The sequence below is a fragment of the Salvelinus sp. IW2-2015 genome, linkage group LG16 (assembly GCF_002910315.2).
Source record: "Salvelinus sp. IW2-2015 linkage group LG16, ASM291031v2, whole genome shotgun sequence".
Classification (NCBI taxonomy): domain Eukaryota; kingdom Metazoa; phylum Chordata; class Actinopteri; order Salmoniformes; family Salmonidae; genus Salvelinus; species Salvelinus sp. IW2-2015.
Window position 1 is genome coordinate 10,620,566 of NC_036856.1, and position 16,407 is coordinate 10,636,972.

Below are 16,407 nucleotides of genomic sequence, written 5' to 3' on the forward strand. Positions count from 1 at the left end.
ACAGTGCTTTGCAACCAACAACTTACCGCTGGTTTGGTGCTTGTTCACTGGGACGATTCTAACTGAAACATCCTCCCTCGTAAGCAAGCTACGCAAACCAGCCAATAAGATGCCATGTTGAGTAGGTGAAGGCAAGACAAAACTAAAACCAAAAACCCATTGGCTTAACAATAAAGTGGCAAGGGGAATCACCAATATAACCCTGTTACATTAGCAGAGGGAGGTTGGCGGCGAGTCTTGCCCCGACCGGCTAACGCTGACTTTGTTCGTTCTGAGGGGGCTTAAAACAGCCTGCTTTGGAACAGGGGAAAGCAGGAAGAGACTCTTCGGGTGATACATGATTGTGCTAAGCTACAATATAACCACATAAATCATGAAGGCCCACACAGGCAGAGCCACATTCACGCACTCTCTCCAATCGCCGTTTCTCTTTAACCGTCAATGACAGCTATTATGAGACCAGTTAATGCTGACAGGCAGTGCAGAATGGCCTTTAAAACAAATGTGATTTTGACATGAACTGCAAGAGGTCAAATTCCCAATTAATACCGATAGGGCAATGCAGGGTGACATTTGACCATATCGGAGGAGCTGGAGGCTCTCTGGCCGGTGCCTCGGGGTAACGTTACAGTGCACGATAACAGAATGTTTGTGTTCGGCCAACTCAGATTCATTTCACCAGGCCTAGGTTTACCCGGAGGGAGAGACCAATTCCCGAACCGGAGGGATCACGGCAAGGTTCACTGCAACAGCCCACCTCTGGCGACCAGCCGAGCGTGCGAACCAGCAAAGACCCGTCTCCACGGACCAGGTTTCAGCAGGCCATGATGGGGCAGGCGGGCTGGCTGCACAACACTGCTTTGTCTAAATCATGCCTTGAAGGAATGTTGTGTCTGAGGTCAAGTATGTGGCATTGAATGGGGTGCTTGGGTTTTTGACTATGTCTAATGTGTATTCATGTGATATTTGAGTAACTTAAACATTACTACAAAATCTATGGGCTAAAAAAGAAAGCTAAAAACATTAGCTGACATGGACTAGTTGATCTGGGCATTTCTGACCATTTATAAATAGCTCTCTAATGTAATGACAGACATGACAAGAGGAATACTGACGATGCACTACCCAATTTCTAAATATCTCTTTGTGCACTCTACTATGAGTAAGTTGAAAGATGGACTGAGTTCTGAACCCTTTAGAACCCATAGCGGCRGTCAACAGTCTTGTTTTTCTAACAGTAATTACCGTATCAATAACGCAAAATTAACTTGCTAACAACCTGTTGTATTCATGTGGCTGTCATCAATCAGAAACCGGAAACAGGGTTTGCGGTCATTTGACTTGTAAAATAAAAAATMACTTAATTACACAAAATGAAAGTGCTGAAGTGGCCACAAATTTTCATTGTGGAAGAAGCTGTACCTACATTGGTTGGTGATACGGCTTCGGACACGTCCTTGCACTTTGAAAGCGATGATGATGTCGAGGTGAGTGAAATAAGTAAAACAGCAGATATACGTTTGGTGTTTTTGATTGATGCTGTGAAACTTGGGGAATAGTTCTCAGATTAGCAAATCCTGTCATGATCACTTGGTTGGTACAGGTGAGCATCTCAGCGGTGGAGCTTGAATGATTGTTCTCTGTCTCATGGAAATAGTTGCAGTGCTTAGCTGTAAATAATCAGCTAACTAGTTTTGTCTCGTTTCTACTGATGTAATTCATATGGAAATGGCCGAAGCTTCTTGCTATAGTTAGTTAGCTAGTCTGTCAGGCAAGAAAAGTTGTGGCGGTAAATTTGAGCTGTGCTAGCGAAGCGTCAACCTCAGCTGTCACTTTCACTAGCAAGCCATACAGACAACCAGCTAACTAGCCACCGAAATGGAGATGAGTAATTTGTGTTTGTTGTCATGGTTGCTAGGTACAGATATTCATAGGCTATACATTGCCTCGTTTCCCTATTGTTTGACAGCTAAGCTTTCATGTTAGGATAGATGCTRGCGCAATGGAGCTCAATATTAGGCTCCTGAGTGGCGCAGTGGTCTAAGACKCTGCATCTCAGTGCAAGAGGCGTCACTGCAGTACCTGTTTCGAATCCAGGCTGCATCACATCCGGCCGTGATTGGGAGTCCCATAGGGCGGGAAATGTGTTCTTAACTGGCTTGCCTAGTTAAATAAAGGTAAAATAAAAAAAATGGTTTAAAGTAAAATATGTTATTGCGTTGCGGTGATATTCGTTTTACATAGCCAGATAACAAGTTGCTTGTTTAGGCCTGTATCTACCGATGCAATTAATTTGGAAACTGGTCCAACTTCGTAATTAATCAACTAACATTGGCGAACTCTGTAGTTGGMCTGTAAGGCAAGAAAATGAGAGCTGGAAGCAACATTGTGCTTCGCTCGCAACGCTGTCACACTTGATCCAGTCACTCCCTCCCTACAAAAGACAACCAGCTAACTATGCCCATCGAAATAGATMACATTTTTCTAAACCTGTTTGGCTAAATTGCGTCACAACGTGGGGGTCCTGAGCCAGAAGCTCTTCCCCATCGTGGAGGCCATGCAGAAGCACTTTCAGCAACACCATCTTCCTGTCCGTGGCCATGCACCACATCATGTCCACAGGTAAGGGTTGCCTTAGTTTCATATTTATCTTTGTATGTGTAACTTTTTCATAGGTATTTACAGGTATGTGTGTCATCTTTGCAATCTTTTACTTTCAACATCCTAAATAAATAACAATAGTTGATGTTAGAGGTCGACCGATTAATCGGAATGGCCGATTAATTAGGGCCAAGTTCAAGTTCATAACAATCAGTAATCTGCATTTTTGGACGGCGATTATGGCCGATTACATTGCACTCCACGAGGAGATTGCGTGGCAGGCTGACCACCTGTTACACGAGTGCAGCAAGGAGCCAAGGTAAGTTGCTAGTTAGCATTAAACTTATCTTATAAAAAACAATCAAATCTTAACATAATCACTAGTTAACTACACATGGATGATATTACTAGTTTATCTAGCTTGTCCTGCGTTGCATATAATCAATGCAGTGCCTGTTAATTTATCATCAAATCACAGCCTACTTCGCCAAACGGGTGATGATTTAACAAGCGCATTTGTGAAAAAAGCACTGTCGTTGCACCAATGTGTACCTAACCATAAACATCAATGCCTTTCTTAAAATCAATACACAAGTAAAAAAATGTAAACCTGCATATTTAGTTAATATTGCCTGCTAACATGAATTTCTTTTAACTAGGCAAATTGTGTCACTTCTCTTGCGTTCTGTGCAAGCAGAGTCAGAGTATATGCAGCAGTTTAGGCCGCCTGGCTCGTTGTGAACTGTGTGAAGACCATTTATTCCTAACAAAGACCGTAATTAATTTGCCAGAATTTTACATAATTATGACATAACATTGAAGGCTGTGCATGTTACAGATATTTAGACTTAGGGTTGCCGCTCGTTCGATAAAATACGTAACGGTTCCGTATTTCACTGAAGAATAAATGTTGTTTTCGAAATTAAGTTTCCTGATTTGACCATATTAATGACCTAAGGCTCGTATTTGTGTTGGTTTTATTATATTCATAATAAGTCTATGATTTGATATAGCAGTCTGACTGAGACGGTGGTGAGAGAGCAGGCTGTAAGCATTCATTCAAACAGCACTTTCTGCGTTTACCAGCAGCTCTTCGTCGTGCTTCAAGCATTGCGCGTTTATGACTTTAAGCTATCAACTCCCGAGATTAGGCTGGCAATACTAAAGTGCCTATAAGAAACATCCAATAGTCAAAGGTATATGAAATAAACGGATATGGAGAAATATGTCCTATAATGAATACAACCTAAATTTTTTACCTGGGAATATTGAAGACTGCATGTTAAAAGGAAAACCACAAGCTTTCATATGTTCTCATTCTGAGCAAGATAATTAAACGTTAGCTTTTTACATGGCACATATTGCACTTTTACTTTCTCTTCCAACACTTTGTATTTGCATTATTTAAACCAAATTGAACATGTTTATTATTTTTTTGAGACCAAATTGTTTAATTGATGTATTATATTAAGTTTAAGATATAAGTGTATTCAGTATTGTTTGTAATTGTGTTATTACAAATATATATATTATAATTATATATATATATAATATAATATATATATATATATATAATATATTAAAATAAATCGCCCGATTAATCGTATCCGGCTTTTTTTGGTCCTCGCAATAAAATCGTATAGGCGTGAAACAATCATAGTGTCGACCTCTAGTGTGATGTGTTGATCATTATGATTCAATACACATTTCAATTAGGGAACCTCTAAGAGGTGATTATTAGAAGGAAGAGAATATGGTATTGGTTGAGAAAAAGCAGAGAAGAAAGAATGCAGTCCTGACATAATTCTATTCCCTCCCTCTTAGTCTGTTCTCTAGCGTCAGTGAAGCGAGGGAATGATATGGAGACTCAGGGTTCACAAGCAGAAGCATGGAGGATGCGCAGTTATGAGATGATCGGAAGGGAGTGGAGGGAGAGGAGGCAGCAGAAGGAGAGCACACCTGAGAGGGTAGCCTACATTTCCATGGAGGCATCTGCCCCAATTCCCACCCATTCACCCTTGTCCACATACCCTGGGCTAAAGTCGTTTTATTTATGTTCAGAATCTGGTTGTTTAAAAAAAAATTGACAGCGTAGTGTCTTTACAACAATGGAAGACAAAATTCGTGTTATTTTATTGCACATGAATGTTGATTGTTCAATTAAATAGTGTGTTCTTTAAAACTAAGTGAACTTGTATTTGTTCTTGTTCTTTGTTTTTGAGCTGTTTGTGTTTGAAATGTGTGAGGAAACAGCTTAATTTAACTTTCAGTAATCTACAGCAACATTCTAGAATTCTTTCTGGGTCTAAAGGTCAAAAAAAAAAAACACGCCCTCTGGCCCCACAGTTTGGGAACCACTGATCTTAGGGGACATACTGCTTAAGACCAGACAGAATGAATGAAAATAAACATTAGTAATTCAACAATTGTGTTGATCATCGACCTGCACTGACTTCTAAACATAATTAGTGCTGATTAGTGATGTGTGTGGGGGTGTTTTTTGTTGTTGCAAAAAAACTAAAAGATGTGGGTCTTAGATTAAAAGTTGGGAGGGACAAGGACTTTGAATAGTTCTCATCAAACCGTTGTTAATGTCCAATGTTCTTGTTACAGCCTGATTACAATCTACACCACATACCTCATAATGGACAAAGTGAAAACAGTTTTAACATTTTTGTCAAATGTATGAAACTGAAATCAAGCGACAATCTCATTGACAATTAGTATTCACATCCCTGGAGTCAATACTTGTAGAAGCACCTTGGCAGCGATCTACTGCTATGGAATTTAAGAGCTATCACACTGGATTTTGCAACAATTGCCCATTCGTCTTTTCAAATCTTCAAGCTGCTGTCAAATTGGCTGTCGATAGATTCGCTAGAACAAGCCAGCTGGAGACCTGTCTCACACACCACAGCTGCTCTCTACCACTGTACACTGTACGAGATAAAATAAGCTATTATTGATCACTGTTGAGTCATGCTTACAATGATGACACTTTCTAATCACCAGTGCATTGGGAGCCATCTAAAACTCAGTATAACTGGAGCAGACAACATTTTGATGGATTAACAGTTTCTCTGTGGAATGGCACAGACTAAAGTCCACTTTAAGAACAGCTTCATACGAACTGCCATAAAGCCCCAGAAAAAAATAGCTTTGTGACGTTCTGTTATAACGGTCTGTCTTTGTTGTACTGAAAAAAAACACCGGCCACATGACACTGTGAACATTCCAGATCAGGCTGTTTTGAGCCTGCCTAGAGACATTTCATACTACATTGAAAACAATCTCTGGCTTTATTCATGACCAATGGTGTCATTCACACAGCTTCCCAACACAGCCCAGTCCAGCCCATTTCCCAGGACTCTCAGCCTGTATTGATGGATCTGTTGGGTAGGATTCGATAGCTGGAACAAGCAATCGAATCCTGCGTCCATGGAAATGCCTCGTGACCGTGCTGCAATTCCTTGAAGTTCTCCAGCGACGGCTCATTCATCCCATCTTCCAGAAAAACCTGAAGTAATTTCAGAGCAGCCCGTGTAAAATGAGACTTAAGATTAATTTACCTTCCATTTGCACTCCAATCCCTCTTGCTTTGGACAACAACTTAGCATGCCACTGGGCTATGGGCAACTTTTTTTTTAATGGGGATGGGTCTCAGTCGGGGTCTCAACTTACTGTTGCGAGTTAAAATAGTAGAATGCACAAGGTGTATTCAAAATTTGGTTGTGCATCAGCAGTATTTATTTTGTTATGTCAGTCACTGATAGTCACTCAATTAGCCTATGTCAGCTAACATTTTTTAGATTGGTAAGTTAGCTGGCCGCTAGACTAACTTAGTAATCATGGTCAATTTACTGTCCGGGGGTCCCCCATTGATTTTGTTAGTCAGTCTCACTCGGATAGCATATTAAAAACTGCAAACATTTATCTTCACATTATGGCAAAATGTGTCGAACTGCCTGAAATTAGTTATAAAACTGCTAAATCTTCTCTCCGCCCCACGGCAAAACGTAATAATTATCTCCACTGTCAAGAGGGGAGCCGCTAAAATGTTTTGCTCGCATTATGTGTGTGTGTGGGGGGGGTATGGATGTTGGTACGCAGACCCTTGAGCAACTACGGCCCCTCACGAGGAGTTCAGCTTTTTTGTGGCCCCCTATCCCGTCAAAGTTGTCCAGGCCTAACAACTGTCTAGGTACTAAACAGGCTCCATCTGTCTTCTATCATATTGATTATAGATGAAAAACAGCACAACTGACACCTCAAACAGCTCCATCTGTTGCCCAACCACTTTCACACTAACAAAGTACTTCACACAGACTCCGTTCTCTTGCTCTATTGAAAAGGCCAGGTGGAAAAGGAAGGGGGCCAGGTGTGGTTGAGGCCAGGGGGACAGTCAGGTAAGAACATGTTGGAGACCCCCCCCTGGGAGTTTACAGGCAAACTCATAATCTATAAAGAATGAATTACTCAGGGGCTTCATTAAATTAAGATAGTGAGAAATATTTCCATTGTGTACTTCCCCTTGTCTATTTTGAAGAGCGAGTTCTGCGTATGATACTTATTTTTAGGCTGTTGTTCAATCCCTCATTGTATCCCTTTGGAGTTGAACGTTGGACAACTGACTGCATTGTATGATGAAACTGTTGTGTCCTGGAATAACCAGGTTGCCATTTTCCCCATTTGCATTCCCTCATGCTACTCAGGTGGGTGCATAGCATTCTGGTTAGGGTAAGAGAGGGAGGAAACCTAACAAAACTCATATATTGCCCCCACAGAGACCTACATCCTTCCAAAATAGCTGGAACATTTCTGTACAAATGATCAACATCAAAACGATAAATAAAATACAAAATGCACTTCCCCCTCACATCTGTGTCAATTCTAGCTAGCACTTAACTGTGCAGAAACTATAATGTCCAGTGGTCCACACACACTATCATATTCACACAAACTGCACATCTTCAAGTGAAGATTCCAGCAGCCCCCTGCAGATATTACAGTTCCTCCGACAGAGGAATAGCTACTTGGTGACGCTAAAGCAATCTTCGGAGAAAGCAGCTCAGAACACAGTAAACAAAGAAGCCACAAGAACACACACACACACACACACACACACACGCCTCTGCAATTTAGACGGGCAGAAAAACATCTATTCAACCTCAGGTTAGCCTTCAATTGCTAGTTGAAGGGGCAAGCAGCTTGGCAAACACCAACGTTGAACTGAAGAACCATGTTCAAAGTCCTCTGGAAAATGGATCGGATTCTTCAGTAAATTGGCCTCACAGAACTGAAAGCTGAGTGACAACTGGTCCCTTCAGACAGTGGAACACAGCGCATTCAATCCTACTCCTTCCCCTCTCAGACTGTTGACTTTGTATGGTTCCTTTGAGTGTGTTTTCATGTGTGCAATTAACTTTTTCTTCAGGCCTCTTCACATCGCTCCAGGCCCAGGCATTTTTAACCAGTCTAGTGTGAATGACACACTTCGGTTCTTAAGTCTTGAAAAAAAGCGCTCATCCACCAGACCGTGAAGTCTGTCTACCTTAAGATCTTCTCCTGGATGTTGTTCTTATAGGAATTCAGGATTTCTTGGTATTCAGGTGCATTCATTTCTAAAGGGCAGCTTACGTAATTTTTACACTGAAACCTTGTTTCGCTATGACTTAAATGGACAACTGACTGTCCGTGATCTTATAACCTCTGGATGTAACATCTTGTTGGAAAAGCATTCATTGAACTCTTCTACTCCTAATGCTTCCTTATTGCTGTAAGGAAGGAGCACAACACACTCATGTTCCAATGCCCACTCTTCTTTTATGAAAGTGATTCATAGTAGGGCCACTGTGTGTGTCAAGGTGTTGTGTAGTGAGCATTGATTCGGTATATGGCGGTATACCATTTTTAAACATTAAATAATTGTATTTCCATGATTCCAACATTTCACACAAGTGTTTTGATCTAAATCGGAAGTCAAATTGATTTTTGCCCATATCGTGCAGCCCTACAAGACAGTGTCGAAATGATCTCAAATGAGATCAACTTTGGTTGAAGTTTGATTGAACGGTATAAAACAAATCACAATGGAGAAAGCCCCATTGAAAATCACTTACAATGTATGCGTTTCAACTCTAGGGTCATGCACAACTCATAAAGCAAATGTTTAACTTTTATTATTCCAAATCATCATTCCATAAATGCCAAGTGTGCAAAGCTGTCATCAAGGCAAAGGATGGCTACTTTGAACAATCTCAAATATACTTTGATTTGTTTAACACTTTTTTGGTTACTACTTTTGTGTCCAAACTTTTGACTGGAACTGTATATTGTGATATGATATTTTGGCCATAATCTRCCAGCCCTAATTTGGCCCAAAAAGCCCGGCCACTGGCTCTACTGGCTGAGCGGCGCCCCATGCTGTCCTTCCAGCGGGGTGTTAAAAGTGCTCAACCAGAGGGGACTGCCATCATCAGTTCACACGGAGGGACACTGAAGCGTCATGTGACAATCGAACAGAACACTTCCCTCCCTCCCTGGGAGAGCGTTCCATGCCATGTGTCCTTCAGGCCCCTGCCAGTCTACCGCCTGCTTCGGCTAGGCAAAACGAACAAGTGTGCTCGCATACTCCCTTAAAAGACAACTCAAGAAATGTGTCATTAATTTTGACGAGGAGATCTTAGTCGRGCAATTTTACATCTAACTAACATGTTTGGTCCAGTTTGCATACACCTTTATCCAGCTGTGTCCACCCCTACCCTCAACACCCTTCCCCTCAGTTCTCCCCAAGCATCCTGTGAGTCAACACAGAATAAACGAGAGTGTATACATTTGACTGAATGTAAGTGTAAGAAACAGTGTACGGTTTGATTATGTAAGAGGGAGAGTGTATGGGTGTGAATGAGAGAATGCATGAGTGTATTTGAGCATGAAAGAGTATGCATGTGTGAGAGAATGAGTGTTTTCAAAACACTCCTCAGTCTCCCATTGAGAGCCCTATTAGTGCACACTCACTAATCATGGCTCACTGAGTGTTAGAGAGAGACAGGTTGAGGAAACAAAATAGTGTGCAGAGACAGACAGACAGGAAGGTGTTATTTTGAGGCTAGCTGTCTACTCCACACAGCCTTCTGGGACTCTGACTCCGTTAGAATACATTAACATTGATTAGTCATAGTCTGGTCCCAGATCTGTTTGTGCTTTTGCACTCCATTGTCATGCCAAAACTGTTTTGCATGAGCATTCCATAAGAGAGCCGAAACAGACTGGCACCCGGGCTAGATTAGTCATCCACCAAGCACATAACTTTAGATTGAGCTGGTCACCTTGGGGTGTACTTTGGGGCACTTTGTGAGTCATCCCCCAAAAAATAATAAATAAATAGCAGTAAACATCTGATAGAGTGTGGGAGCAAAAAAAACACCCAATTGGTATATTGTGGAAGACTGAACTTCATAGTTTTAAACAGTAATGGTCAAAAACATGTCAACCCACCAAGARATCTTCTGATGGCATTAACTGTGGAGTTGGACATACTGTAAAAACCTATGAAAAAGTTACACATTCATATTTATCTTTGTAACTAAGGCAGCCCTTACCTGTGGACAAGATGTGGTGCATGGCCACGGACAGGAAAAAGAAGGTGTCGCTGTAGTAGGCCCCGGAGCCGGCACTGAAGTGCTTCTGCATGGCCTCCACGATGGGGAAGAGCTTCRGGCTCGGGACCCCCACGTCGTGGAACACCACCTTCACCACAACACACAAAAATGAGGGCAGTCAGTCATATGAGAAACATCTCATTCAGACAGTCAAGTCATTCCGACTTGATATTGTCAATTGCACAAGACACATGCGATTAGAATAATAATGTCATGGGCAAAATCAGGATGGGCATAAGGGTTCATCACTTTCAAACAAAGATCCCCCTGTCCCACTTCCCCTCCTCTGCAGGTCACTTTCCCAGCCCATGAAACCCTGCTGCCCCCAGTGGGCCTAATCCCACGGTGCAGGGCAGGGATTTGGCTCCAGCGGTCCCTACTCCCCAGTCAGATTATGTGGATCTCCCTCCAGATTAATGAAAGAGGATTTTGCAGTAATTTATTACTGCAGAAACAAATATGTTCCAGATTGTGTCTCGGTTAAATGCTACTGCATTAAAGATGTGTGTGTGTGTGTGTGTGTGTGTGAGAGCGAGAGAGTGACTGTGTGTGGTAAAGGTGGGGATTAGACATATTTAAAAGCAGATGTGTGATTTGGACATGCAGACATAATTTAATGTTCCATAACTGATTAAGATAAGCCTCCCCTACGTCTAGCAATAAAAATAGCCCTGGAGATTGTATTGTGGAACAGCACGTAAGCCTAGCTTTGGAAACAGCTAACTGTTACGTTAGCCCATAGACTACCCACTAACCACGGTGCAATTAAAAGACCATCATCACAATAATTGTAGTTTTAATCAAATAAATCTTCTAAAGCTAACTGGGTGAAATCTGAATGTTGTGCTGATTTTGCCTTTCCCAAATGACCTGCAGCTGAGAGCGCCTCGATTTAGAAAATGCGGGAATGAGAGCAGCAAATTAAACATTTATATGATGTTTATTTCTAGATTTTGCTTGTATATTTAATAGATTACGTTCTTTTTTTAAGAGCTATGTATGAATAATTCAGATCGTAAACAAGACAGGGCAAACCACATGTACTAAATAGCCTAATACAGGAATACTCTTATATTCCTCAGGTGTACTGAACCAAATTACAACTTATATTCTATTTCGACTTTATAGAACATAAAGGAAAGGGTAGGCAAAGTGGAGCAGGAGAGAATAGACTCACCGAACATAAAATAGGCTGTCTACGATTGTCATTGTGATTATACACCGAACAAAAATATAAAACGCAACATGTAGAGTGTTGGTCCCATGTTTCATGAGCTGAAATAAAAAGATCCCATAAATGTTTCATACGCACAAAAAGCTTATTTCTCTCAAATTTTGTGCACAAATTTGTTTACATCCCTGTTAGTGAGCATTTCTCCTTTGCCAAGATAATCCATCCATCTGAGAGGTGTGGCATATCAAGAAGCTGATTAAACAGCATGATCATTACACATGTGTACCTTGTGCTGGGGACAAAAAAGGTCCAATTTTGTCACACAATGCCACAGATGTCTCAAGTTGAGCGAGCGTGCAATTGGCATGCTGACTGCAAGAATATCCATCAGAGCTGAATATTAATGGCTCTACGATGAGRCGCCTACAACGTTGTTTTAGAGAATTTGGCAGTATGTCCAACCGGCCTCACAACCGCAGACCATGTGTATGGCGTTGTGTGGGCAATCGGTTTGCAGATGTCAACGTTGTGAACAGAGTGCCCCATMGTGMTAGAGGGATTATGGCATGGGCAGGCATAAGCTACAGACAACAAACACAATTGCATTTTTTGATTGCACAAAAATATTGTYACGGGATCCTGAGGCTCATTTTCTTTAAGGTATTTGTGGCCAACAGATGCATATCTGTATTCCCAGTCATGTGAAATCCATAGATTAGTGCCTAATGGATTTATTTCAATTGACTCGTTTCCTCATATGAACTAACTCAGTAAAATAAATGAAATTGTTGAATGTTGCGTTTATATTTTTGTTCAGTATAAATTCAATCAAGAAAACGTTGAATCTAAACCAAACAATGCAGACTGAACCAAGTTGCTTACTAATGCCACTGAGTACAACTAAATCCAATTGCTTACTAAAGCCAATAAGAAGAGCATGTTCTGAGTTGGATAGTTGACTAAGTACATGACAGCCAACAGAGGAGAGGTTAAGCCTCCTTTACGCACAAACCACTGGGATAATTACTTACTTGAGGAGAGGGGAGCTTTATCAAATTAAAAAAGGCCACTCTGTATTAAACCCTATGGGACATTAGCACAGGGGCAGCTGGTTGTCAGTCTGTCTGCAGCAGGCTGATTATCTGAAAAACCACTAAGGCCTGAGACCATGGCACCACATAATTATCCCATTATCTCTACTAGTTCTAGCATTATAGCGTAACTCACTACATGATCATGACTCATGTGAGGCTACAATGTGTCTAACAAAAACAGAGAGTGAGAACATTTTGCTAAGCCAACACTATATTGATAAGTCACAATTCCATCCATAATTAGGCTACAAAGTTGGCTACAAAAGTGGTTTTCAGTTTAAATGTCCTTCATAACAATTGGGTTATACGCTAGCAAACAAGACAGAATATAGTAAGAAGAATAAAATACTCAGTCTAAGCAAGGCTAATTTTCCATTGTGAGTGACTCACAAGTGAGAAAAACAAAAAAGGTGACATTTCCAGTCACCTTGTTGGGTAGAGAATAACAGTTTCCTTTCCAAATCTGAGTCAAACTTCCGCATTGTTGAGAAGAATGTTTTCAATTGAAAACAGCCATTTCAGTATAGGCCTAAATACATAGCCTAGCTCACATTAACAGGATACAGTACAGTCAAAATAAAACATACAAAAACACAGGAATCAAAGGGTTAGATACAAGCAAGTTAATAAGAATTTAATTTGGGCAGGTATTTGGTTCTGCACTGGTTTGAGAAGGGAAGCCCACATTGAGAAAAGCTTCCTTTCAGCTTTTCCTGGCTGGCTTCGCTGACTCCAGTCCACTGAACAGGGGGACTAGGGTCACCGACTGTCACCCCTCTACGTCATGAGAGCCTGCAGTACGAGCAACCACAGGGATGGTGGAAAGCCCATTGTCCTGTCCCATGCTTGTACCTACTGCCTAACAAATCATAAGCAATGTGGGCAACACCCATGGGACCGGGCAATAACAACAGAAACAACGTTTTCCTTCAGTTCATATGGGCTACTCTGTCAACAAGGCCACACACAAGCATATACACTCACTTGTTAGAGTGAGAGTAACTTACACATGCGCATGTGAGTGTGGGTCAGAGCTGCTGTAATGAGCATGGCCCCCGGCGGTGGGATTGTATAGGCTGTTTGCGCTGGTTTTACAGGGGTCTCAGCAGTGTTGTAAAGTACTTAAGTAGCACTTTAAAGTATTTTTTACTTAYGTAGTTTTTGGGGGTATTTGACAACTTTTACTCCACTAAATTCCTCATGGAAATACTGTATTTTGTAATCCATACTTTTCCCCTGACACTCAAAAGTACTCATTATTTGAATGCATAGCAGGACAGGGAAATGGTCAAAATCACACTTATCAACATCCCTGGTCATCCCTACTGATGATTTGGTGGACTCACTAAACACGTATGCCTCATTTGTAAATTATGTCTTGGAGTGTGCCCCTATCTATGCGTACATTTTAAAAACAAGAAAATGGTTCTGTCTGGTTAACTTAATATAAGGAATTTGAACATTTGATACTTTTACATTTGATACTTAAGTATATTTAAAACTAAATACATTGACTTTTAGTCTTTTTTTTTTTATAGTAAATTTCAATTTTTTTACTCAAGTATGACAATTGGGTACTTTTTCCACCATTGGGTCTCAGACAGTGTTTTGTCACTAAAAATTCACAGAGGGGTTACATAACCACTGTCCTGTGTTGGCGCTCCTGAGAGATAAATAATTAAAGAAATTAGGTGAGGATCTGCTGAAAAGCATGTCAACATGCTCACAGGCCATTGCAGTTCATAGCCAGCCCCATGAAGATCCGTCCCATTAGTGACTGTGCAGGATGTGTTTGTGTGTGTTCAGTGGGCCCTGGGTGTTCAGTAAAGCGCTACTCATCTGAGAGCTGCTGCTGCATCCCATGGCTGGGGCTGACAGGAGCGCAGAGGAATAAACTGGATGTCACAGCCTGTCAAGTTCTCATTATATAGCATTACCCTGTTGTGCCTGACAAAGGGGGCTTCGAGCAGGGTTCGGTTGGGAGCGAGGGAGAGGAGCATTAGCTGAAGAGGGAGTAATCTGTCCCTCTGGCTCTGAGCCGCCTAAGATGCTAAGCTGAGGAAACTGCTAAACTGAGCAAACTGCCACTCAATCCAAGGCAGAGGATCAGACTAAGCTAATGCAGTGCCTCAACATTCCCCATCAGATGAAGATATGTTACCGGGGACGTGCCTGGCTGGTGAGGGAGGATTTACTTTCATTAGAGGGGGATAAACAACTTGTAAACCAGTTTGTTATCGCGTGCTCTGTGATGCAGACAAAAGAGGTGAGCGGAGTCCCTTACTGCAACAAACTGTACTCAGATCAAGGGGAAGACAGAGGAATTCGTAGTTAGGAATCGGAGGTTAAATTTCTATGGCAGAAAGTCTGCCATGTTTTGCTCTACTGCAGGTTTGAAATCAGACTGTCACATACTCTTCAGGTACAGGGCTTCTGTCAGTGAAGACATTCTAAATATGCATCAAGACCATGCATGGACTATATTAGGTACAGCATAATCCTCCCAGCGGCTGAAAAAAGCAGAAGAGGGGTATTTCTAAACCGTAATATGTTTTGGAAGGGCAACACTGCCCCCCTGTGTTAAAGAATACAACTGTTCACTCAGTGCATTGTTGCACTCTCTAGCCAGTCTGCTCCTCCAAGCGGGACTTGTGCTTGCCAGGTTCAGGAATAAGCCTCGTTTTAAGAATTAAACTTGGGTCTCCACACTTTAGGACTAACATGCCATGTAACACCAGCACATATACACTGACTGATAAGTGGTCACCCTGGTAAGAAATGCAACAGGGCTCCAATCAGACTTGCCTCGTACTGAAACGTTGCGTCGAGGAGCAGCCCCGGGAGCATCCTCTCGCCCAGCTCTCGGCTGGCCTCGTCGCTCACAAAATGAAGGACCAGGACCTCTTCGTCCAGGAAGAGACCGTATTTAGCCATGGATAACATGGCCACCCGGAACTTCTCCTGAAGGCTCCGGCTCTTGTCCACCTTGGTGAACATCATGAGGGCATGGTAGTACTGGCTGAACTTGGGTCCACTGTCTGCCCCAATATCCGCCCTCCTAGTCCTGCCTTCGCCCTCCTCCCCATCTCCACCCTCTCGGTGCAGCAGCCTGGTGTCCAGGGAAAGGTCTGCGTCGTTCCGGTTGTCGTTTTGGCTGGCCTGGGTCTGCTTGATACGCTTGGTGTTGCTTGAGAAATCATGCCTCTCCGAGCCAAAGTAGTAGAAGGCTGCAACGGCCAGAGCTGCTCCYAGGAGCAGGACAAACTGATGGAACTTGAAGGTGCCCATGCAGTAACTATCACAGATGAGTGTCAAAGACCTTATCGTCACAACTTGCAGAAAATGGGGATGAACCCTGAGTTCAACATCCTGTATGTTTCTAATGCACTGTTGGTTTCAGAAAGAAGCCATTCATGTACTAGTCTTGTCCACACCCTGACAAGTTTGAGTAGTCCTTTTCCTATAAAATTGGAATGAATGTATAACTAGGGTCAGTCTTACCCTTCAGAATGGTGTACCTTTGTACAATACAACAAAGTTAATATTGTCACATGAAAGAAATGTGATGTGTAGTGCAAATTAAATACATCCACAATACAAAGTAGCGGAATCACATTAAATAATGTAATGTTCTCCCCCCCAAAAAAAACAGCGATTCTTGCAACAGCACACATTCTTGTGTGAAGAGCTAAGCTGAGCTTGTAAAGACAGGAGCTTTTCGTGAAGCTAGGTTCTCCAGCATGCAATGACCTACCTGAGGAACGCTCAATAAATTCACTATTGATAACTGGTCGCGCAATTTGCTAGCAAAAACATTGAATCATCAACAGTCGATACTTCTAAAAATGCTTAGCTGTACAACTACGTTCATTCCGTG

At 41.9% G+C, this 16,407-nt stretch overlaps 1 pseudogene; it reads right to left on the reverse strand.

The window, feature by feature from the left end:
• LOC111975607 (xyloside xylosyltransferase 1-like) overlaps nt 1-15,882 on the reverse strand; it is a 53,186-nt pseudogene extending 37,304 nt beyond the window's left edge.
• Between the last annotated feature and the right edge of the window lie 525 nt (nt 15,883-16,407).